Below are 22,839 nucleotides of genomic sequence, written 5' to 3'. Positions count from 1 at the left end.
CTGAGCTGCAATTTTACTTTAGCAAAGTGCTAAGTGACGAAAAAGTAAACAATAAAGAAAAACACACACCAAAGCTCAAGATCTATTAAAGATCTTGAGATCTATTAAGATCAAGATCATCAAGATCTATTAAGCTCAAGCTTTATTAAAGCCACCATCTTTAACAGTGATGACCAAATTGGAAAAGTATATTATAAAAAGGGTTGGTAATACAGGATGATTGTTTATTCTTCCTTGTATTAAAAATTTAGGACAGCTTTTATAAAAGCTATTATAAATGTATAATTTTACTCATACAATTTATATGTCATATGTGGATACACTTCGATGTTCTTGAGCACATAATAAGTGATAGGGTGTTTCAGGTTCTTTCAGCACCCAGGTGACCCAACTATGGTGGATCAGGCCATGGCTTGTCCTCAGATGGCGCCAGCTTCTCCCCATGGGCCTCCTCTTCTGATCCAAAGCAACTTTGAGGTCTTTTCTCCTATCTCCATTATGTTCTTGATGGCTCTTCTGCCTCTATCTTTGGTGATGCCAAATGTACTGAAGGTTATATAGAATGTTTGCCTTATAACCTACCTGGATGGCACAACATTTATCCCTGTTTATGGCAGCCCATCATAAGATCTTTGTACCTGGCCCTTTTCATAATATGTGCCTCATCAAGTTGAACATCACATGGGACTGTAGGCTCCAAAAAATGATGTGCTTTGTTGTATCTGAGACAAGGAGTGTGTCTGGCTTCATGGAATTTGAGGTGATTTGCTGTGGAAATTATATTCAAATCCATTGAGTGCTGTCATTCCTGTGCAGTTTTCAGGAATGCCACTCGCTTCTTGTTTCTTGCTCATGGCTGCTCTCCAGCCTTCATGATGTTCCACATGTTTGTCTGCACAGTCAGGCATGGTCTTCATCTGCTCTTAATCCCCATGCGGACAGCTTCTGCAATGCGTTTCAACCCCTCATTATGACATCAGGTGTACTAGCCTTGCCCTAGAGCTTTTGGGCAGCAGCTCTGGATGTGCCTGGGCACATTGGATAAACAGAAGACTGCAGTTTGCCACAGCACAGTAGATGGGATAGACTTGGCAAGACTTCATACACTGCCTGCACCAGGAACTTAATGCACTCAGGCTCAGCCATCCATAAGTCAGACCACTTCATCTTTTGGTCCACAACCTGCTGTCATTTCGTCCAGACCCCTTGCTGTCTCATAGCGACAGCTCTGCAGGACCTCTCTTCCTCCACTGCAGCTCTTATTTTCGGCACCTCTCTTCCTCCTTTGTTGAGTTGTACTGGGGGGGGGGGGGGTTATATTATTCCAAAGCTGGCTCTTTCACGTCTTTTTCTGTAGGGAATATTTCAGAATCGATAAATGTTAAATACAAAAGTGACAATGAACAAGAAGAAAATGCACTACTTCTTAGAATTCAGAATATGATCTTTTCAAGCATGCAGGCATATTTAGGTGTGAAACAAAAAACGTAATTCAATGTAATATCTGTGTAAAGAACCAGCTTGGTGCTGTCAGTAGGAATGAATTTAAAAAGTATTAAGGAAACTGTATAAACTAATTGTGATGATTTTATCCATTTTATTTTGCAGGTATAGTCAAATTAATGGAATCAAGCATTAGATGAATTCAGATTAAATAAACTAATAGGTAAATTGACAATATATCTTGAAACAGACCAAAGATGCCAGTGACATGCTGGGGTGCCAACTGGGTAACCCCGTTTAATCACAAAAAACAAATAAAAGAAATAGCCCTGGTTGGTGGTCAGGTCACTGAGGCTTCAACACCCCAAGGAACACACTTCAGTGGGAGCTCTGTCTTTGTTGAGGTTCAGGTTCAGAATGAACGCCTGTTTCTAGGGACTGCCCGCTTTAATGCCATCCAAGGCAGAATGGGAAAAGCCTTCTCTGTATGTTGTGGGTGGAGAGAGGTGAAATGGTTAGCGCCTGCACCCCCAATTGTTCCAAATTGATATTACTTACCTTTTCAGAGCCTAGAAGATGGTTCCCAGGCAGGCATGTGTGACACAGTCATCCTACTGACTATGCAACTTGTGTCCTGCTGAAATAGCCCATCTCTGCTTAATCACAAAAACAAAAGAAATAGCGATGGTAGGCAGTCAGTTCATAGAGGCTTCAACACCCTAAGCAACACAATTCTACGGGAGCTGAGTCTTCGATGAAGTTCAGATTCAGAATGAACACCTCCTTCCAGGGACTGCCTGTTTTAATGGCGTCCAAGGCAAAAGGAGTGGAGTCTTGTCTGTGTGTTGTGGGTAGGGCTATGCGTCATCCTGAGATGGCTTCTCGATAACTGTGGTGGAGAGAGAAAAAAAGGTTAGTGTCACTGCACCCTATTGTCCCAAGGTGGTATCGCTTACCATTTTGGAGCCTGGAAGTTGGTTCCCTGCCACACATTTGTGACAATCTTAATAATTAATTATCTGTGAGATATAAAGCCATTTTATTACATATGATCCGAACTGCTGCATTACCTGCATAATATAACAAAACAGTAAAATTCAGGGTTGCACAGGACTAAGGTCTGTCCTGACTCTACTCAGTACAAGGTAAGAAAGATCCCTGGACAGACTGCCAGCTGCTCAAAGAACCCTCCACACACACACACACACACACAGAGATGGCAGTCAATCTAGCGTACACATTTTTGTGGACATGGGAGTAAAACCAGAGTTATGAACACCTGCACACACAGTGATAACATGAACACCCCACACTGACAACAGCTGGATCTGTGTTATTGTTATATTGTGTTATTGTGCTTCACAGTATTTGTAAAATAAAATATACTTTAGTGTTTTAGAATACATACCTCAGGGCATTACAGATCTAATTTGGGATGATAATTTGTGCAGAGTCAGGTTACAAATTTCGTGTTTCTAACAAGTGCCACTAAATGTGGATTTCTGATTTGTTTCTATTTTCTACTGAGATGAGCTTCAGCTTTAAGTTTATTTTGCCTTGGCAACAGATCTTTTTTGGCATAACACTTTCCCAGATTTGCCCCAAGCACAATACTTCTAATTTCAAAGATGCACAGTTTAAAGGGTCAAAATGTCTGGACTGCTGTTGCTGCCATATATCACTCCCAGCAGGCCTCCAGTACGATTTTCCTAGTAAGTGTCTGTTTACCATGTTTAAGGAAATAAACATAGGGCTGGAAAATTCCAAGAAAGGACACCCTCCTCTAGCTGCAGGGCCTGCATGATCCTTATTCTTCTGCAAATTGTGTTTTGCAAATTCCCTGGGGGTTTATTTCCCATCTGCCTAAAGACATTTTACATTTTTATCTTGCTTTCTACTGAACTGCTTCCATCAAGCATTGTGCTTGCATGAACATGTAGAAAGTACCAGAGTGGAAAAATATATTCATAAATGTGTTTGCCTTCTTGTCCCAATTGCTGTCACTGTTCATTTAACTACACCGTAACACCTGCAAAATGGCATTTTTCAAAGTAACTGAATCAAAAGGCTTCTCAGGCTGTGCTATACTGTTAAGTGTTCTCACCCCACAAAATATGTGTGGAATGTAATCGTTTTGTGCTATGAATATCAAAAGATGAGAAGCTGGCCAACATTTTTAAGGCAGCTGCTCTCCTTCCATGAAGATTGTAAGGTATATTTCAGTACTAAATGATAATGGCAATACTGTGTCACAATACTGTATATTAACTGTGAACGCCTAACCTGATTTTCAAAATACATAAATGATAGCAGTGTTTCTACTGATCTTTATTAAAGTTACTTTAGATTAATAGGTTAATGCCCTGGTGTTCTGAAACTGATAATATGTTTGGGGCAGATTTTCTACAAAGATCTATAACGTAACCCTTCATGTAAGAGTAAAAAAGTGGCATCATTTTGGATTCACATCAACAATTTTATAAATTGTTCAGTATTTGCTCCAACACCCATTTTTCTACACTATAAGCACTTACTTAATGGACTTATCTGCAGGACAGTCTATGGCACACAATCATAGCAATATTCAGGTTACTAATGGGTGTACAGTAATGTGTTCTGCGTTAGCTGAAAGATATTTCTTCAGCAGTGGACCTCACTGACTGGCTAAAAAAACAAAATTTTTAGCACCTCTTGCAAAGATATACTTTAGCAAAGAGTTTTCTGATAATATCACATTAAAAACACAACTTGTGGAGGAGGAGAAGGAGGAGGTTGTGGTTGCTTAAATAAATAAATAAATAAATAAATAACTGATTTTGATATTCATAACTTATGTGTTTAGCTGTTTCTGACGATTACTGGCTCATCAGGTTCTCCTCACTGTAAAATTTGCTTTCAGTTTCCAAGTTGCATTAATATGGTTTGATGGGTAGCACAATGTAGCAGTGGCCAGCACTTGTGCCTTACATTTCTAAAGTCCACATTGCGGCCTGAGCTCTATCTGTGCAAAGTTTGTACATTCAGATATTTCCCCAAGTGTTTGAAAAGGATGAAACAAATGGAGTGCCCCATGCTGAAGTAAAAACAACCTCTGAATTCCTAGATTTTAAAATACATGAGTCAGAAGTGCTTCAAGCCCTCAAAACAGTGAAGACTAATAAAAACCCCAGTCCAGATGGGATTTTAGTAATTGTACTGAAAGAAACTAAAAAAATCACCTATAAACCCTTTTTTAGACATATTTCAGCAGTAACTGGAGAAAGGAGAGGTAACTGAGAACTGTAAAGTTACAAAATGGATCCTGGTAATTACAAACCAATAAGTTTTACTTCTGTGCCTTGCGAAATTATGGAACCTATAATAAGAAATAAATTAGAAAAGTGCCTATGTGAAAATAACATACTAAATAACAGCCAGCATGGGTTTATGAGAGGAAGACTTTGCCAAACCAATCTTTTAGATTTTTTTGAACATGCAGTAGCTCACAAAAGCAAAGCATGCAACATAATTTACTTAGATATTCAAAAAGATCTTCATGCTGGAGAGATCTTTTGCAAGTCCAAGTCTTTAGAGTCCTGGTGCTTCCTGTTTTGCTATATGGTTGCGAGACATGGACGCTATCCAGTGACCTGAGATGAAGACTGGACTCCTTCGGTACTGTGTCTCTTCGGAGAATCCTTGTGTACTGCTGATCTGACTTTGTGTCGAATGAGCGGTTGCTCACAAAGTCCTGAATGAGGCACATTAACCTGCATTGTGAGGGAGCGTCAGTTACGGCACTACGCACATGTGGCGCGATTCCCCGAGGGTGATTCAGCTTGCAGGATCTTCATTGTTGGGGATCTGAGTGGCTGGACCAGGCCAAGGTGTTGCCCATGTAACGCCTGGCAGCAACAGATAGATGGTCATTTCAGGGAGGTGAGACTGGACCGCGTGTCTGCCTTGGGGATTGCCAATCGGGATCCTGAGTTGTTTTGACATGTGGTGGGTGCAGCAATGCACTGTACCAATGCATGTTCCCCAACCTGACCCCATCCAAAAAGCCTTTAATACAGTCCCATACTGAAAATTAACTCTGAAACTAGAATCTGTAGGCATAAGCGGTAACCTACAAAGCTGGATCTCAAGTTGGGTACACGGCAAGGGACAAAGAGGACTGATAAGAGAAGAATGCTATACATGGAGTGAGTGAAGTCATCAGTGGAGTCCATCAGGGTTCTCTCCTTGGACCATTACTTTTTCTGATTTATATTTACATTTGCATTAGATTTTGGTATAGTTAGTAAACTTGTGAAATTTGCAGATACAACAACATTTATTTATATAGCACATTTTCATACAAATAATGTAGCTCAAAGTGCTTTACATAATTACATAATTTACATTCTGGCCATTAATCCATCAATGACACTAAAAATGGGGGAATGACACAAATTGAGGAAGTAACAAAAACAATTCAGAAAGAATTCAGACAATTTAGAAACAATTCAGAAATGGATAAGCTTCAAAACTGGACGAACGCTTGGAAAACACAGTTTAGTGTAGTAAGGTGCAAAGCACTACACGTGGGCAAAAGGAACATCAATTACAAATACAAGAAGGGAAACTCATGCAGAAAGCAAGCTCTGAAAAGAATTCAGGGTTTTATGTTGACAAATTTTTGGCATCTAAGCAATATGCAGAAGTGTTTAGAAAGGCAAATAAACTTTTAGGTTATATTGTAAAAACTGTTGAATATAAGTCAGGAGATGTTATACTCAGGCCACATAATGGAGTATTGTATGCAGTTCTGGGGTGCTGGCGCCTATCCCTGGCAGCACAGACACAAGGCAGGAACACACACACACACACACACACACACAATCCACCTAACCTGCATGTGTCTGGACAGTGTGAGGAAACTCTCACAGACACAGGGAGAACATGCAAACTTCACCACAGGGAGCTACCACTGTGCCACCATAAGCCACATAGTAGTATTTGCAAATAAGATTCATCTTTAAACGTACTACTTTACCAATTTAGACATACAAGTTACTAGACTTGGGGAATCGTTTTAAAAACATACTTCCAGTGCATTTTCTCCCATTTTAAACCAAGCCATAAGGATCAGTAATGATGACAGTACATATCGAGGTTTCTGGGAAAGAGCTTTCTTGTCCAAAACACATCCTATCTGCATCCCATTTCAAAAGTAACACGGTACTAAAATTGAGAAGCCATATTGATGACCCATGAAGTCTCAAAAAAAAGTTGGTTAAGTTACTAATCTGAAAACAACAGCATGAAGCAAATTAATTAAAATGAGAAACTTAGAAAAAGTTACATTACTTTGACAGATCAATATTAACAATAAGCTACGTAAAATATAAAAAAGGAGCTTTATGAAATGGTAAAGATTATGCAGAAAACACCCTCAGGATACACGACCGCACCGTACTTCTACGACGCCTACCATACCAAATTACAGTCCCCTTAAAAAAGTCACCGCAGTGCAAGTTGCCGCCGCAAATCCTTTCGCGAGGCACGGCGGGGATTGTGGTTTTTAAGCGAACACCCTAACGTGGACAGCAAACTTCAGTTCCTCTTCTTCAAACTACAATTCCCGAAAAGACCTAGTATTTCATATTGCGCATGCGCTTTTCTACTTTCCAGCCAGTAAACAGCAAGCAGGAAGCTGTCTATTTTATGTCGCTGGGACAGGTTCGTTTTTAGTTTTCAACTTTTACATTTTTATATTTCTGTTACCACGTGTTGCGATATATTTGTGTTGTATTGTGTAATACAAGGCAAACCTGTCTTAAAACTGACGCCTTCTCTAAAGAGCAAGAACTCCAGGGACCATTTTCCTAAATCTCAGGCGGGATCGAGGCCTCAACTTTGCGCATAATCTGTTTGTTCAGTGCAGGCAGTGCATGTATGTCTGTCATGTAAAAATAAGAATTGGTACTAGAAAGCGTACGGCAACACTTCATTTGAGCTTTCAATCAGTTGACTACGTCACGCTCTGATAAAGAAGGGAGCATTTAAAAAAATGCGTGTCCAGTGTCTTATTAATCTTTATTTTGTAAAGTGTCTTTAGCGCCGAGCACAAATCCAGGGTGCCTTTCAAAAGCAAGTAACAGTGCAGTGCAATACTGTGCAATGTGTACTCGGTGATAATAAATGCATGAAAAAGTAACTGGTAGTATGGACAGCTTGCATTTAAACGTATTCACAAGTCACTGACTTTCTGAAGAGGGCATTACCCAGCAGGAAACCTCACATTTAATGTTATTTTTAAATGATTGTTTCATTTTTTACACGTTTGTGCACGCCTGCAATAATTGGCACAGTTTACACAAAGTTTGGCAATTTTCTGGTCTTCATTTACTGTTGTAGTCAAACCCCCATCTTTTGTTTTAGAAAGTCACAGTATCCCCTTCCCTATACATCTTTATTAGAGTAATGTGAAAAAGACAACCACATCTCCCATTATTTGGAGAAAACGTGGGCAAAACCAATCCTGGAGCATCACAGTGGCTGCAGGTTTTTATAGCAGTTAAGTGTGAGTCTATGATGCCACCTCTTTGTTAATTTCACTCTTTTTATTTATTAGTTCCTGCATGTGAAAGAAACTTAACAGGATGAATTGTGACATTACTAAAAATAAAAAATAAGATGACATTCTCAAGCCCTCTATCTGTCCATTTAAGGGCCTGTCTGGAAGCATGGCAGGAAACAGCCTTGGACAGAGTGCAGTCCCTCACTGATGCCCACACTGACATAGCCTAACCAGTGCATCTTTGTGGATTTTGGAGGAAAACCAGTTCAGCTGAAGGGAAGTTTACACAAACGCAGAATTTGTAAACTCCACATAAACAGTGCCCACATGCTGGATTCTATCCCAGGATGTTGGATCTGTGAGATGGCAGTGCACCCTACTGCCCTATCCGTCATGAAAAGCTTAGATCCAAATAGTTTTGAGATCCAACAGCTTTATTCAGTTTGTTCATTATTATTGCCTTACACGCTAGTGTCCACTGTTCACATCAAGTTCAGATTTATTATCGTGTTCTAACCAGTGTCACAGTCAGTAAATCATTTTACCTCTAGTTGGTCTCATTTAATTTGCTCTTCTTCTCTTATTCCCCATTCAGATCCATTTAAATGTGATTTGTACATTCATAAGACATAATGGTTCAAGGAACAAGGTTTTTATTTAGTCATTTACATAAGAAAACATGAAATTTGCCTTCTCAGTTCTGCCTTGGGGGTTGCCAGCCGAAATCCCGAGCTGTTGTGTCGTGTGGTGGGTGCGACAATGTGCTGTACTAGTGCATGTTCCCTGACCTGAATTGAATCTAATGATGGATAGAAATGAAATAAAACAAAAAGACAGATTAAAACTTATACAGAAATTCTGAACTACATCATTTGAAAACCGGATTCTTTGGTAACTACTTCTAACTTTTGTAGTGCATTTTACATACAGTAGAATGGTTACGTAATACATATGTAAAGTAATTTCTGGATTGATTTGTATGGGTTTTTAAAGCGACTATCATCTCTGATTTAGTTAAGTTCTGTATGCAGTGGTTGTCTGTCATCTGTTCAAATGAGTTCCAATCTTTTGATACACACTTACTAAATTATCTACATCAGCTCCAGTAACTTTAGCTCAGTGTTTGGTAATTTCTGGTCAGGTCAAGTTGAGGAGCATGCACTGTACAGCACGATGCCACACCCACTATACAACGAAACAGCTCAGGATCCTGGTTGGCAACCCCCCAATCAGACATGTGGTCCAGTCCCATCCACCAGAAAGGACCCTCTGTCTGCCGCATCCAGGTGTTACATGGGCGTCCCCTTGGCCTGGTCCAGCCACTCAGGTCCTCAACAATGAGGATCCTGTGAGCCAGATCACACTTGGGGAATCGCGCCACCTGCCCGTAGTGCCGTAACCAGTGCTCCATCACAATCCAGGTAATGTGCCTCATTCAGGACTCCATGAGCAGCCGCTCATTCGATACAAAGTCAAACCAGCGGTACTCAAGGGTTCTCTAAAGGGTCCAGTCTTCGTCTCGGGTCACTGGATAGCGTCCATGTCTCACAACCATATAGCAAGACAGGAAGCACCAGGACTCTAAAGACTTGGACCTTTGTCCTTTTGCATAGATATTGTGAGCGCCACACACCCCTTTCCAGTGACCTCATGACCCCCCATGCGCTTCCAATCCGTCTACTGACTTCATAGGAATAGTCACCAGAGACATGAATGTCACTGCTGAGGTAAGTAAACCTCTTGACCAGCTGGACATTCTCTCCACAGACAGACACACTGCTGATGGCTGTGCCTAAGAGGTCATTAAAGGCCTGGTAATTTGTTAGAATTTTTTTTTTCAGTTTTGGTTTGTCAGACTACTAAGCCAGGCAGTGAAGCTGAAAGTGATGACAGACTGGATCACACTGTGATAAAAAGGACAACATGAGTTCCTTGTCCACTTTAAACAGTCTGAATTTATGGAGGAGAAATAAGCAGTGATTACACTTAGAGCAGGGGTGCCCACACTTTTTCGGCTTGCGAGCTACTTTTAAAATGACCATGTCGAAATGATCTACCTACATACATTAAAAATGCTATATATATATCTGAGTATACTTTATACATAAAATATATGTTGTCATACCTTGCATAACTGAATAACCTTTATGGCACAATAACAATTCAATACATTTATGGTCACTACAGTATTTGGATTTAATAATCTTCATGTGGGAAAAGGCTGATTCGCATAAATAAGTAGAGCCGAATAATGCAGTCAAGGAGGCAGCACATTTCCTCATGTTTGGGTACTTTTCCTGTGTGAGTAAGTTCCAAAACTGTCCGTGAGCCCCAGACTTCAGCTCAGTGTCATCCTGTAGTGTCAAAATCTCATCCTTCACTGTAGAGGAGTTTTTAGGTGAAACAGTGTTGCAATTTTTGATGCGGGTGAATCACCCTCAACATCTTCCCTAAATGGATAGCACTTCGATGTAGCGATTAGCTCAAGTAAAGCTGAGTCTTGAAACCGTCTGTCAAAGTCTGACAGGCAATTTTCAATCTGCTCTGTGTAGCGTATGCTGTGAAGTTGTGCACATGCCTTCCATTGCGTCTTTAGCACTGACGTGAGGTTTTGGATGTTCCCCAAATCAAGGCGCTGCAGCTTTGAGGACAGATGTTGCATTTTTTCGTTTGAAAGCATTAACTGAGCTTTTGAATTCAGCCGAGTGAAAAATGACGGCTGTCCGATTAACTGCGATTTTAGTTCCCTCTCCTTTCTCTTTCTCAGATCGCTTTTCGGAAGGAAGTCAGTTTTGTAGTTTTTATGAACAGTTCGAAAGTGCCTTTCCACATTTCCTTCTTTGGTGTAGCAATGATAGATTGAGAGATCAGACAAACGCACTTTGATTGTGACATTGTGAGAAAAAAAATCGTCTTCCAATTCCACATCCAGCCCATACCCTCCCTAAACAATTTTTTTAAAATCCCTTCTTTAGTCGATATAAATTGGAAGGCTAACTAGATCATAGCCGCAGTTTTACAGTAGCTCGCGCTTTTGATCGTGCATGTGGGATGACCAGTGTGTTAGAAGAAAATCTCAGACTGGCCGCCCTGTATGTCATATCAAGTGGCAAATGCCATAGGGAGGATATATGATAGACTAAAGTTAAAAAAAAAACAAAAACTTTTTTTGAATGCAACGCGATCTACCTGCACTACCTCTGCGATTGACGCATTGCGCACCCCTGATTTAGAGTATGTGTTTTTTGTATTTATATTCTATTTAAGATTATTATCTAGGATAGTTCTTAAGTATTTGTATTTTTGCTATAGCTTTAAATGCTATACTGTCTTTTGTTGTTTTCCTATTAGTTGGTCTTTCATTCTGCATAGTTTGCTCCCTTAATTGTAAGCTAATAATGACAACGACCAGAGCAGACACCCGGGCAAATAACACTGAATGCTGAAAGGCTTAGTAGAGTCCAATAAAAATTTGTCATACTTACTTTTGTAACTTCTACATTGACCCCAAAACATACAAACTGGGGAATAACAGCTTGCTTAATCAAAGTAGGAGTCCAATTAAAAGTAGACGTTGGTTGGAACAAAAAACTGCATCCACAGGGGGACCCCAGGACTGTGTTTGACAACCACTAGTATAGAACACAGTAAAATTCTTACATACATATCCTCTCTCCACATAATTATTGAATTGTTTTGTTATTTTTTTTTGTTATTACCCAGCAAGGAGTAAAGGCATCATGCAATTCTGTCATACACAAGAAGAACAAATTCTTGACTCATGAGAACAGAGACGCTGGTAGTTTATTAGAGAGCTGGTGTAGATGATACATGGGACACTTGTTTTTCAGCTAGCAATGAAGAAAGGGTTAAAATTAATATTCTATTAATACTAATATTAAATGTGAATATTTTGCATTAGAGGACTGTGAAGTCTTTCTACCTGTGGATTTAATATGTGTTAAGTGTAGCCTTCTCCAACATGGGTCACTTACTTCTTAGCATTTGCTGTAATGGGAGGTGAACACACGTGTGTAAACTAATAACTGGTGTATTCTGCTGTGTCCAGTTCCGTCCTTGTCACAATATGGAGTGTGCATACTGTATCTTCTGTGTTTAAAAGAATTCTGTACAGGTGCCTCAGTTTCTTTTCAGGTTTGGTTAATTAACATTTCGGAATTAATTGGTGTGAGTGAGTGGACTCTTAATACCTTACAACTCTCCATCAGATTAAGTGGATGTCAAAATTGAAAAAAGGATTAGAATGAATGATAAAGCAATAAAGCAAACAAAACAGGTTTCAGTCCCCTATTTCTGTGCTTTTTAATGTGATTAGTGAACTGTATTAAATTTTGACTTATAAGTTTCTAAACATTTACTTTTTCTTAGCTCAGAAGCACAAAACATTCATTCCTATCATTGAGAGGGTTAAGACAGCAAAGCTTCACGTTTTTCAATCTTCTAGCTCTCTTAAACATTAATAACTTTTTTGTGTCTCATCTAGTGTTTAACTTGACTGAAGCTGCTTTCATTGCTCTGGGCCATATCTGCACAAGTAGTGCTTTTCCAGAGTTGTAATTCCACCAGGTTTCAGTAGATTTCAGGCTGTACTCATAAACCTTTGATATGTTTTCTTTTTCAGCTGTGAAAATTTGATGTCTGTGCTAATTTATTTTTTATCACCATTTCAGTCTGTTACTTGTAATGTGTGATTAGACTGTAAGTGCAGAGTTGGATCGGTTTGTTTTGTTTGAACTTGGCAAGGAGTACTATGTGGTCTATTTGTTACAGTTTCTTGTTTTGGCAGGGTTCCACTGGAGTGCACTGAATCTCTTTGTGTGAGCTCTAACATTGGAAGAGCTTCTTTTTTTCTCCTTTTTTCAGTTTATTTTCTTTTAGTGTTAGGTGCTAGAGATGGACTTTTCAGTCAGGGAATAGTAGGCTGTGGAGATCTGTGCTGTTATTGTTATGTTCATTTGACAAATGTATTTCTGATTAATGTACACACATGCTGTTCTTATCCATCAAATTTCTTGCTTATGCTGTGCATCTCAGATTCATTCAATAGCAGGCATTCACCTCTTTTTAAACCAATTAAACTGCAGCTTCTTTGTCACTTGCATTACTTTCAAGCAAGCACAACATAAGATATGATTTTGTTGCTCTTTTTTCCTGTTTGCATCAACTCACTAAGCGGGTTCAGCTGCATATCACTGTAGATAGATAGTAGTGTTTAACGGGTAGGCCCACATAGTTGTCAAGTTCACATACAAGTCCATACACACAGACATTTCCATTAGGACACTACTACACCAACAGAAAACCACATTTTGGTTTTCTTTTTTTTGTGTACTAATCTACATGTTTTGTATTTTACATTTAAATGTATTCAAAATTTTTAGCATACCTGTAATTTTTTTTTCAAAATCCATACTGCAAAAAGAATTTCATCCATGTCTATTTTAATCTTGGTATCATTCTGAATTCATAATTGTTTTATCAATATAAACTTGTCCAGATCTGGAGCCCCAAGCCGTGACATGGCTACTTTTGTGCTTGACTGTGCAGATAAGGTCATTTTGGTCATAGGCATTGTTCAGATTTTTGTTTCCAAATGTAACTGACATTTATTGTAGCCATAAATGTTAGTTTGAGAGTCATTAGCCTAGACAACAGCCTTCTAATAATCTACAGGATCATCCAAGGGTCTTTTGAAAACTTAATTTAAGGAGCAATTTATTTTATGACAGAAAAAATTATCTTAGCTAAACTCTGTCATTGCTATTTAGCTTGTATTGTATTGATTTGTATATGGATGCAAGAACATTTTACAGATCCTTGAATGTGGTCCTGAGGTTCTTTTGTATAACCTATGTGAGTGTTCTTATTGGCATATGGGAATATTTTGAAACATGTTAACACTTAAAGGTACTGGTTGCCCTACCAGTGACTTCCAAAATAATTTTGACTATTTAATTTCTCGTGAGACATTGATAGATTGCAACATGGTATATTACAATCACCTGTATGGTGAATATGATGTAAAATAAAACCGATTTCTTGTGTTAGCAGACTTAAATTCCAACCATTGTCTTAATTAGAAATTTTAGTGGTTACTACTAATAGTAATAGTAGTAATGCTAATGCATTTTGCTTATAGATAACTTTTGTTATGCTCAAAGTTTTTAAAAGTATTCAGAATATAAAAGGAGAACTACAAAATCCAAAAAACAAAGGCCAGTAGATAACATTACATAGGACTGATGTCAGAAATGTTGCTAAGTAAATTACACGTTAACTGCAACAAGAAAACTATAAGCAGAAATAAATACTTAATTTTTTTAACTGATGTTTTTATAATTCTAATAATCTATAACTAGTGATGCTCCAGTTAATTGACTGCTGATAAAGCTCAGCCTTTTTTGCTCCAATTGACTCGATTGGTGAATTAGCCAGTCTCAAAAAAACAAGTTTTTCAGAACTTTCTTTTTAAGCTATACCATAATTTAGTTGTCATGCTCCTTTACATGCAGTATTATTGTCATTTTGCATCTCTGTTCCTCGGAGAGTCGCAGTCAGGGCAGCTGATGGAATGGTCCTTACAGATGACACTGTAGTTGTGACCCGCTGGGCTGGCTACTTTTGAGCAGTTGTTCAAAGCTGATCCTCCAGCTAGGACGTTGGATATCTCTGGGTCCACGGTTCTTGAGGCTGATCCTCCAATTAGCTGTGAACCACCCAATCTCACTGAGATTGCACAGGTGGTGAACCAGCCCTGGGGGGGCGGAGACTGCAGGGATCTGTGGTATCCGGGGTGAACTTCTCCAGGCTGGTGGTAAGGATGTTCTCCTGGCATTGCAAGCAATCTTTGCTTCCATTTGGGAGACTGGCATCATCCCAACTGACTGGAAAACGGGACTTGTCGTCCCTATCTGGAAAGGGAAGGGTGATCGTCTGGATTGCAGCAACTACAGGGGGATAACACTGCTCTCGGTGCCAGGTAAGGTCCTTGCTAGGGTCGTCCGCAATAGGATCCGCGTACTAATCTACATGCTTCTTGCTCACCTACCAGCAACCGGAACAGTCTGGTTTTACACCTAAGAAGTCTACCATCGACTGCATCCTGGTACTGAGGGTTCTCATGGTGCGCAAACACGAATATTGGCAGTTTCTTCGCAGCCTTTGTCAATTTTTGCAAAGCATTCGACTCAGTTGATCGAGTTGAGGTGGCTGGATATCATGGCCGGGTTGTACACTGGTACACAGTGCTGTGCAGAGTGGAGGCAGGACCTCTGCGTTTTTTCCCAGTTGATTTTGGGGTTCGTCAGGGGTGTGTTCTTGCTCCTACTCTGTTCAACGCTTGTATGGACTGGGTGTTAGGCAAGGTCGTGGGGTCCAGCGGCTGTGGGGCATCTGTTGGCGAAGAAAGATTCAAGGATCTTGACTTTGCTGACGATGCTTTGATCTTTGCGGAGTCAATGGAGGCTCTGATCTGGGTGCTCGAGAGACTGAGCGAGGAATCTGAGTGTCTGGGCTTGCAAATGTCCTGGATAATAACCAATATCCAGGCCTTTAACACTAGAATTACCAGAGCCAATGAGAAAACTTGTAAATATGGCCCAACTTAAATCCCTTTGCACCTCACTATCAGTGTCTTTTGTCTTCTAAGTGTGTCAATAACCCAAGCAGCAAGCAGCCTGCTATACCATCCCCACCCCACCCCCCACCGCCTCACAACGGGCAAGAAATTCTCCCAGTTCCTGCCTTGATTGATTATCTGGGAGTGAGCTACCCCAAATTGTAAGGGGAAATAATTTGATGTGTGTTTTGTGTCTACAACAATCTATGTAAACACATCATTAAAACAGAAACGTTTTTCATGTTTTAGTAATAAATAACAAAATGTAGACATGAACTGTATAATGTGTGAAGGCTGCAAGTACAATACGACAGCTTCCGTGGTGTAGCGGTGGGGGATCTTCTATTAGGGAGCCCTTGAACCCAAAACCGTCGATAGTTATAACCGAGATGAGCTAGACAGTGAAGCAATAACATTAGAGCAAGAGGTTGGTGCAAATGTGCAAAGTGCTTTTATTTAAAATCCAACAACAAAACGAAAGTGTTTCAATAAACAAGTGCAGCAGTGCATTCAAAAGTCATTAAATAAATAATCCTTAAAAGAAATGTGGAGGTTATAAAATCATAGGAAAACAATCCTTTAAAACCAAGGTTAAAACACAATGCAGGAAGCAGTCTTCTAAAAAACCCCAATGTCAAGCCCGGTGCTTCTTCTAAACTAGCGTCTCACCTGCTTCTCCCGTTAGGGCCCTGCAGCAGGCGAGATTCTGTCTCTGCAGCTGACCTTTTGCCTACTTCTGCTGTCAGGCTTGCCTCACTGATCCTTGGCTCTGGTCAGCTCCTCCAAACAGCGACTTGGGATTCCCCAACGACCAAGGCTCCCACGCTGGGGACACCACGTCCCAAGTCCTGCCTCCCGCGGCCTTAAGCGGAGAGTCACCTGTCTCCCGGTCACTCCCGTCCTTCATAAAAGTAATTTCTACGGTAGAGACCACATCTACTACTTCCCTGGGTGTCGACCAAACACCCAGGCTGTCTCCTCAGCTGCCGCGAGCCTGACTGCACTCGCTTGCACACTCTTCTGCACCGGCTTTCTCTCTCTCTCCATTGCTTACTGCAACCTCCGTTCTTTCTGTTTCTTTCCTTTACGTTTTTCCTTCTTCCAACCATCTTGGGCTTCTCTATATATAATGGACGTGGCAGCTGTGTCAATCAACAGCTCCCTTCCTGCTTCCTTCTGCAACCTCCGTTTCCTTCTCTTTTCTTGTTCATCATTCATTTTTTCCTCCCCCCAACCATCTCGGGCTTCTCTATATATAATGGACGTGGCAGCTGTGGCAATCAACAGCTCCCGGGTACAATTACGCTGCGGACCGTCCCCCACCTGTGCACTTAGGTGAGACACGCCCACAGCACGAATCCACCCGGAAACCACTTCAGCCACATTACCACGCCCCCTTGCAATGCTGCAAGCGCGGTGATTATTTATTTAAAACAACTGGCCGTTGCTAAGAGAGCTGTGGACCCGCTATACCACAATATGTCTCTGTTTTTTGTCAGTGCGGCTTTGACATCATGGACCATAAGGTGGATACTAATTCAGTGTGAGCAGGAACATTCAATAAAACTGAATAAAAAAATTCAAGTGACGGAGAGATACGAAGAAGGCAGATTCACCAGCGTTTGTGTGCCAGCTTTTATCCTTCCAGATCAGAGAATTTCCAGTTCCATTGTCTCAAAACACCACTCACATCTACAGTTATTCCCAGTTTCAGATAAAAAGTAACCGCGTCAGATCTCTTGGGGTGCATTGGGTCTTGTATCATGACTGAGAGAATAAAAGTGGAAAAAAAAATGCTAACTTTTACAAGTACTATAAATTTACACCGGCTGTTACAGACACAAATCAATTGTATGTTTTTATTTTATAATATTAACAATAAGAGCAGCTCACTACTCAAAATGGTAAATTTGCCGGGGAGCTGGTTTCAAACTCATGGCCTCCGGATTATAAGTCAGCGAATTTTACCGCTACACCACGGAAGCTGTCGTATTGTACTTGCAGCCTTCACACATTAAACAGTTCATGTCTACATTTTGTTATTTATTACTAAAACATGAAAAACGTTTCTGTTTTAATGATGTGTTTACATAGATTGTTGTAGACACAAAACACACATCAAATTATTTCCCCTTACAATTCTGGGTAGCTCACTCCCAGATAATCAATCAAGATGCCCGTTTTTTTTTAATGGTATAGCAGGGTTCTTAATGCTTGGGCTTATCGACACATTTAGAAGACAAAAGACGCTGACGGAGAGGTGCGAAGGGATTTAAGGTGGGCCGGATTTACAAGTTTTTTTGTAGGCTCTTGTAATTCTAGTGTTAATGACCTCTTGGGCACAGCCATCATCAGTGTGTCTGTCTGCGGAGAGAGTGTCGACCTTGTTGAGAGGTTTACTTACCTTGCCAGTGACATTCATGTATCTGGTAACTCTTCTTATGAAGTCAGTAGACGGATTGGGAGAGCATGGGGGTCATGAGGTTGCTTGAAAGGGGTGTGTGGCACTCCTGATATCTATGCAAAAGGACAAAGGTCCAAGTCTTTAGAGTCCAGGTGCTTCCTGTCTTGTTATATGGTTGGGAGACATGGACACTATCCAGTGACCTGAAACAAAGACTGGACTCCTTTGGTACTGTGTCTCTCTGGAAAATCCTTGGGTACCGTTGGTTTGAGTTTGATCCAACGAGTTCAATTTTGGTATCATCTGACCAGACTATTTCTCCCAGTATTTCATTTGCTTGTCCAAATGTTGTGCAGTAAACTTTCAACATGGTTTTTCCTCAGCAGTGGCGTCTTGCATGGTGAGCGCACATGGGTGCCATGGGTGTTTGAGTGCATTACTTATTGTTGTCTTTGAAATAACTGTACCTGCTAATTCCAGGTCTTTCTGAAGCTCTCAGTGAGTGGTCTTTGGCTTTTGGACAACTCTTCTGATTATTCGTTTGACTCCTCTGTCAGAAATCTTGTGATTTATTTATATATATAATATATATATATATATATATATATACACACACAGAGTGGGTATAGAAAAGAATTGTCCCCTTTGAAATTTTCTTTTTTTTTTTGAAAACACACAAACCAATATTTTTTCCAGCATTACTTACTCAATGCAATCTATAACATCCAAGTGAAAGATATCACAGCTACAGTTCAGAAGAATTTTAAAAAATCAAAAAAAGACATACTGAGATTAATAAAGGATCACCCCCCAAACAATATTTGTAAACTCAAATCAGGTGTGAGTAACCACCATTTCCATTGTAGACCATGGTTACTGGCTTCCACCTGTGATTAATTGTAATCCGTGTGATTAGTGAAGCATAAAAACAGCTGTTCCTGGAGCATTTCCTTGCTTAGTAGTGCAACTGACAGCAAACGACTGACTATGGGTGGCAAGCCACTTTCAAAAGATCTCAGGGATAGAGTTGTTGACATAAAGCAGGAGATGGATACAAAAAAAGTCTCAAAGGCTTTATCAATCCCAAGGAGCCCAGTAAAGTCCATAATAAAGAAGTGGGAAGTGTTTGGTACTACTAGGACCCTCCCTGGATCTGGCCGTCCCTCCAAACTGGATGGAAGAGCAAGGAGGAAACTGGTAAGAGAGGCTACCAAGAGGCCAGTGGCCACTTTGAAGGAGTTATAGGATTTTATGGCAAAGAGTGGTTATTGTGTGCATGTGACAACAGTTTCACAAGCGTTCCACAATTGTGGCTTGTTCGGATGGGTCGCAAGGAAAAAGCCACTTCTCAAGAAAGGCCACATTAAGACTCGTTTGAGCTTTGCCAGAATGCACCTTGAAGTTTCTGATGCTAAGTGGAAAAAGGTCTTATGGTCAGATGAGACCAAAATTGAACTATTTGGTCTCAATACCAAACGGTATACCCGGCGGAAATCCAATGCAGCTCACCATCCACAACACAACATACAAGGGTTGTCTGGGTTCCGCGCGGAATTTTATCGTTTGTCGAGTGTCAGCCTGTCGAAACCTGTTCTGCTGTGTAGAGGGATTATTCAAGTGGTTGCATGTTTTTGTTCAGATGTTTTGCTCCCTCTCTTCCTTTAGAATGAACACGAGAAGCAAACGAACTGAGAGTGTGCAGCCGGCACTAGCGGCGAAGCTCCCGACTCCGTGCGTGCGTGACTTTCGAGTGATGATTTTTTACGACTTTTCTGATGGTTTAATCCGCTCGGTGAAACGCACCATGTTTGCCATCTTTTTCAACATCGATGGCATTGTTGCGTCAATTCCGCTGATGGAGAGGAAAACTGTGACCTCTGAATGGTACACCACTCAGTGCCTGCCTGACGTTTTTTCTGCGATAGCTAGAGGCCGGTCCAAGAACTTGCGAAGGCACTTTTTGCATCATGACAATACGCCAGCCCACACGGCTAATGCGACGAAGCATTTCATTGAAGACAGTGGTGTCAACGTTTTGAACCCGCCACCCTACTCGCCTGATCTTGCACCCTGTGACTTTTGGCTCTTCCCGAAGGTGACAGAACCCCTGCGAGGCCACAACTTCGAAACTCGAGAGGAACTGATTGCAGCTGTCAAAGAACAGCTGGACAACCTCCCAAAGACAGCCTTTCGCGAGTGTTTTGCGGCGTGGGTCAGAAGAGCCCAAAAGTGCATTGATGTTGGCGGTGAATACTTGGAAAAAGTTTAAAAAGGATCGAAGTACATGAGAAAAGTAGAAAAAAAAATCCTTGGCTACTTATTTCGAGTGATTCTGCACGGAACCCAGACAACCCTCGTACCTACAGTAAAGCATGGAGGTGGCAGCATCTTGTTGTGGGGGTGTTTCTCTGCTGGGGCTCTCATTATGGTAGAAGGCAAAATACAGTCAAATTCTTGAGGAAAACCTGCTACCCTCTGCCAGAAAGTTGAAGATGGGCAGAATGTTCACCTTTCTGCACAACAACGATCTGAAGCACACAGCAAAATTGACCACACAGTGGCTGAAGGAGAAAAAAAAGTGAATGTCATTGTGTGGCCTAGTCAGTGCCCAGACCTAAATCCCACTGAAAATCTGTGGAAAGATTTGAAGATAGCAGTCCACCAACACTCACCATCCAATTTGAATGAACTTGAACAATTCTGTAAAGAAGAGTGGGCAAATATTGTTCTTGGTTTTTTTTTTATAATTTTTCTGAACTGTGGCTGTGATATCTTTCACTTGGGTGTTATAGGTTGCATTGAGTAAGTAAAGTTGGAAAGAAATATTTTTTGTGTGTGTTTTCATTTAAGGGCTGTAAAGCAAAAAAAAATGGGAATATTTCAAAGGGGGTGATTCTTTTCTATGCCTTCTGTATATATTTATATATACAGTCATATGAAAAAGTTTGGGAACCCCTCTTAATTCTTTGGATTTTTGTTTATCATTGGCTGAGCTTTCAAAGTAGCAACTTCCTTTTAATATATGACATGCTTTATGGAAACAGTAGTATTTCACCAGTGACATTAAGTTTATTGGATTAACAGAAAATATGCAATATGCATCATAACAAAATTAGGTGCATAAATTGGGGCACCTCAACAGAGATATTACATCAATACTTAGTTGAGCCTCCTTTTGCAAATATAACAGCCTCTAGATGCCTCCTATAGTCTTTGATGAGTGTCTGGATTGTAGATGGAGGTATTTTTGACCATTCATCCATACAAAATCTCTCCGGTTCAGGAAAATTTGATGGCAGCCGAGCATGGACATCCTGTTTCAAATCATCCCATAGATTTTCGATGATGTTTCAAGTCAGGGGACTGTGACGGCCATTCCAGAACATTGTACTTCTCCCTCTGCATGAATGCCTTTGTAGATTTTGAACTGTGTTTTGGGTCATTGTCTCGTTGAAATATCCAGCCCCTGTGTAACTTCAACTTTGTGACTGATGCTTGAACATTATCCTGAAGAATTTGTTGATATTGGGTTGAATTCATCCGACCCTCAACTTTAACAAGAGCCCCAGTTCCTGAACTAGACACAGCCCCACAGCATGATGGAACCGCCACCAAATTTGGCAGTAGGTAGCATGTGTTTTTCTTGGAATGCGGTGTTCTTCTTCCGTCATGCAAAGCGCTTTTTGTTATGACCAAATAACTCAATTTTTGTCTCATCAGTCCAAAACACTTTGTTCCAAAATGAATCTGGCTTGTCTAAATGAGCATTTGCATACAACAAGCAACTCTGTTTGTGGCGTAAGTGTAGTACTAGGGTGTTGTACCGTGTTAGCCATTATGAATGTAGAGAAAAGCCAAGCAAAATGACACCTTTTATTGGCTAACTAGAAAGATTACAATATGCAAGCTTTCGAGGCAACTCAGGCCCCTTCTTCAGGCAAGATGTAATACAGAAACTGAAGTTTCCTATGTTTATATACACACTCTAGGCCAAGAAACAACATTGGTAAATATTTAAATGAGAGATTTTGTATGTAAAAAATTAATAGATTCATTCAGGCTAGGGTTAATTTAGCAAGAGAGAAAAGAACAATGTATTGTCAAGATCTCTGGATAAGATAACTGTCCAACAAAGTCTTTTGAAGTTTGTAATGAGTTTTTCAAAACAATGTGGGTCTGTAGACAGGTTGTCTGTCATTCTGAGAGATGTAAACAATCCTCATATCTGGCCATAAAACTCTTGTCTTTATTCAATCCATGTTTGTAGTACTAGGGTGTTGTACCGTGTTAGCCATTATGAATGTAGAGAAAAGCCAAGCAAAATGACACCTTTTATTGGCTAACTAGAAAGATTACAATATGCAAGCTTTCGAGGCAACTCAGGCCCCTTCTTCAGGCAAGATGTAATACAGAAACTGAAGTTTCCTATGTTTATATACACACTCTAGGACAAGAAACAACATTGGTAAATCTTTAAATGAGAGATTTTGTATGTAAAAAATTAATAGATTCATTCAGGCTAGGGTTAATTTAGCAAGAGAGAAAAGAACAATGTATTGTCAAGATCTCTGGATAAGATAACTGTCCAACAAGGTCTTTTGAAGTTTGTAATGAGTTTTTCAAAACAATGTGGGTCTGTAGACAGGTTGTCTGTCATTCTGAGAGATGTAAACAATCCTCATATCTGGCCATAAAACTCTTGTCTTTATTCAATCCATGTTGTAAAGTATTAAATTTTAGCATGAGTTTAACTTCCCATTCTTTTCTCTCTTGCTGTGTTTTGAAATTGCCCATAAGCACTGTGACCTT

General features: G+C 40.3%; 1 protein-coding gene across 2 annotated transcripts in view; it reads left to right on the top strand.

The window, feature by feature from the left end:
* Positions 1-7,063: 7,063 nt before the first annotated feature.
* ralbp1 (ralA binding protein 1) overlaps positions 7,064-22,839 on the top strand; it is a 71,446-nt gene continuing 55,670 nt past the window's right edge. The window contains exon 1 of one of the 2 annotated variants that reach the window (XM_028803697.2): positions 7,064-7,146. The gene's annotated coding sequence lies outside the window, so the exon portion shown is untranslated. Of the gene's footprint in view, positions 7,147-13,520; positions 13,561-22,839 lie in introns of those variants that run through there. The other variant, XM_051928873.1, reaches the window with a different exon arrangement.

The sequence above is a fragment of the Erpetoichthys calabaricus genome, chromosome 6 (genome assembly GCF_900747795.2).
Source record: "Erpetoichthys calabaricus chromosome 6, fErpCal1.3, whole genome shotgun sequence".
NCBI lineage: Eukaryota > Metazoa > Chordata > Cladistia > Polypteriformes > Polypteridae > Erpetoichthys > Erpetoichthys calabaricus.
This window is presented reverse-complemented; position numbering and strand designations above follow the sequence as displayed.